The 3280-nt window shown below is 50.0% G+C and overlaps 1 pseudogene; it reads right to left on the reverse strand.

The window, feature by feature from the left end:
- Positions 1-948: 948 nt before the first annotated feature.
- Positions 949-3000, reverse strand: LOC127483519 (large ribosomal subunit protein eL8 pseudogene; annotated as a pseudogene).
- Positions 3001-3280: the final 280 nt, after the last annotated feature.

Genomic DNA, 3280 nt, shown 5'->3' on the forward strand with positions numbered 1-3280 from the left:
TGTTGGTGCTGTGGGAAGGTTTCCAAGATGAGACAGCGTTTGAGGTCGGTGTAGAAAGGTGTGTTCGGTTTCAATAGGAAAAGGGCTAACCAGGGGATAACCAGGCTGGGAGTGTGATGGAAGCCAAGTCACAGAGCCTGAGTTGTTTAGGGAACAAAGATTCATCCCTGGGAGGGAGGAGGGGGCGTGGTGAGGAGTTACAGGGGTATAAATATTGGCTGGTGTCTGATGATGGGTAGCCTTGAATGCCATGCAAACAATTCCAACTCTGACCTTCTCCAGAACAGATAAAACAAACAAGTACTTCATCCCGCACCCACAGCTGGCTGCTTTATAATCGTCAGCACTCCGTTGCCTAATTAATGCATCTTCTGTGGCATACTCCTACTCATTCTTCAAAACCAGGACGCGTGGTTCCCCTCTCAAGTTTCCCCCAGCCAAGGCCGAGAGCACCGGCCACTCTGGCTTTTTCTGTTGCTCTTCTCCCTGGAACTCACACTCATGGCCAATGTCATGGGCAGCATATGAGGCCAAACTCGACAGCAGCTGCTTCGGACGACTTCCCCTAGAATCCACTGGCTGCTCCTTATTCTTATCATTCTGGGATTTCCAGTCCTTGGTCTCCACAACTCATCTGCCCACATCTGCCCCAGGCTCTGCTTGCCACTGACCACAGAGTTCTTTGGTTTCTTCATGTTCGCTTGGTTTGCCAATCCCAAGGGTCCAGGGCTTCAGGAAAGAGGCCTGGCTGCCGCCCAGCTGATGCTAGGGGCCGGTACCAACTGGACTCTTGTCAGTGGGATTTCACTAGTGTGGAAATACCAGCATTTCCTCTCCACGGTCCCAGGCAAATGTCCTGTGCCTCTGCTGCTTTACCATCGCACACTGTGACTGTTTTCTTGAAGAAGAATCTTTATTATTAGGTGCAGGGAATGCAACAATGCACATTTATCCCAGCTTTGTGGCAAATTCTTCACCCTTAGCCTTTTCCTGCTTGGCAATGCAAACCACAGATTTGGAACCTCGATTGAAGCCTCCCCTGTGGCGGGGACGCTCTTAGTCTGTCTGTCACTGTGGATGGTCAGGATGGCTTCCACAGCTTATCCAGAACCCCTTTGCTTTCTGAGTCCCCCTGCAGGAGGGTGACAATGGTGTGGGTCTTCCTGCGGACCAGGCACCCCAGCCTGGCCTTTCCCTTGCTGAGGCCGTATGGGACCCCCGTCTTATGATACAGGGCAGGCAAGGAGACAGCCAGCTCACGGGATCCACACCAGGCACAATCGCCACTAGCTGAGCCTCCTGATGCCCCCGGAGGGCAGGCCGGCTCTTGCTGGGGACGTCCCTTTGGCCAACAGCTTTCTTCTCGGTCTGGCCAACAGCCTCTGCTTCTTTTCTCGTTTCATCTCTGGCTTGTGCCAGTGGGCCGGCTTCAGCAGTTGAGTAGCTCTCGTCATCCGGGGCCTGGGTGAACTGGTTAATAGGTGGAGGCACTGGATGTACTGGGGCTGTTTGACAAAACGTAGGAGGTCCCTCCTGGGCTGGGTGTCCTGTGCGATGCCAAAGTTCTTGGGCCTTTACTCAGACAGGATATTTACCACCGCCTTGGCCTCCTGCTGCTTTCCGACAGCAGGGGCCTGGGCCACCTTCCTCCCTTGGCCGTCTTTCCTTTCAAGTATCTTGGGCAGCTGGAGGAGAGAGCGCTGTGATTATTTTTCTGTTAGTTTCTCCTACTAGACTGTGAATTCCCAAAAGGCCACTCCCCTTTCCTCATCGGCTGCGACTCCCCAGGACTTGGAGCGCTACCTGGTACCTAGTAGTTGCTCAGTAAATGCATGCATGACCAGACAGAGATGTAGCCAAGTATCTTTTCACTGACATCCACATCTGTCTCTGAGCTATTAGTTCCTTATTTAAGCACATAACTGAGAAGTGTCTATTTGTGTGGAAACCAACAGCCATAAATAGTTCATGGAGAGTTTTTCATCTCTGTGTTTATTTGTGTTAGTGATTTCTAAGTGTGTCTCCCTAAGGCAGCAAGAGCCTCTAGTGGTTCCTCTGGGAAGCTGTTTTCTCCATGCACACATGTAGAAGAGATCAACCTTGCCTTTGAAATCGCAATGGGGATTTCAAAATGTAGCAGCGCAGAGCTTGGGCGAAGAGTTGAGTCATCACCCATAATAATAAGATTTTTGCTGCTAACTGTGGCCCATTTCACCAGCAGATTCACCAAATATGTAGCAAATGCTAATTAAGCCAAAAGACGCTGGAGTCACATTGCTGCCCATTCTGCACGGAAAGTGCATTGTCATCGCGTGCACAGGGCATGGCCGTTTCACCTCTGTTTGACACACCAGCAAATTGTTAGCTGAGAGACAAAGGTACTGGCTGCAGAGCATAAAGGAGTCTCCATGAAGTGCCCAGGCCAGGAACCATGGGGTCTGTTCTGATCACTAAATAACCACCCCTCGCCCATGGAACAGATGGTGGGTAATTGGGTTGGCTTGTGTCTTTAGTCCTGGCTGAGTTTCCTTGATGACTGTGTTCAAAATATTCTCTCTGTCCCTGTTCCCCAACCTCCAGGCCCCTATTTCTAAATGAAAAGAAGAAAAAAAGTTGCCAGTTTCTTTTAGGGCCAAGCTAACCATATTTGAGAGTTTTTTTGTAGGAAAGAAATATTTCTAACTGGATAGGTGCAGGACAACTGGAAGTGGCTTAGGTGGCGGATTCTCATGTCCTGGAGTAGCCACCCGATCTTGGGATAGAGAAGCCTTGTCGTATCTGTATTCTTTCCTACAGATGACGAAGCCCGTGACCCGGGAATCACATGTCACACTCTCTGCTGAGCACCATTTTGCTTCAGTTCAACTTGAGCAAATTCACCAAGCAGATTTCGTGTGCTGGGTGCTCTGGGTCCGTGGTGCTGTGACTTAGCCCCGAGGCCATCTCAGTCGATACCCATCTCGAGCCCAGCTTCTTGTAGGACCACAGAACCGCTTTCATCCTCAGATTCCATTAACTTGTGTATAGCAGAGGGAAGCCGCAGGAAACAGGAACATAGGTGGAGTGGACGAGATTATATTCAGTTGAGAGTCTTAAGTGAAAATTGCCTATGCAAAAGAATATAGTCTGTTTCTGAATTCAATTTCCTAAGACTCTTTACCTCGGATATGGCATCAAAATTCTCCAGCTTTTTTGGAAACAGCCACTCCTGCACTTGCTACTCACAAGACTGGCATCCAGTAGCCTACCAGTGGACTACTTCCCTTGTCTTTGGGGTGCA

Source organism: Oryctolagus cuniculus, chromosome 1 (assembly GCF_051225735.1).
Source record: "Oryctolagus cuniculus isolate XC-2025 breed Fujian yellow rabbit chromosome 1, ASM5122573v1, whole genome shotgun sequence".
NCBI lineage: Eukaryota > Metazoa > Chordata > Mammalia > Lagomorpha > Leporidae > Oryctolagus > Oryctolagus cuniculus.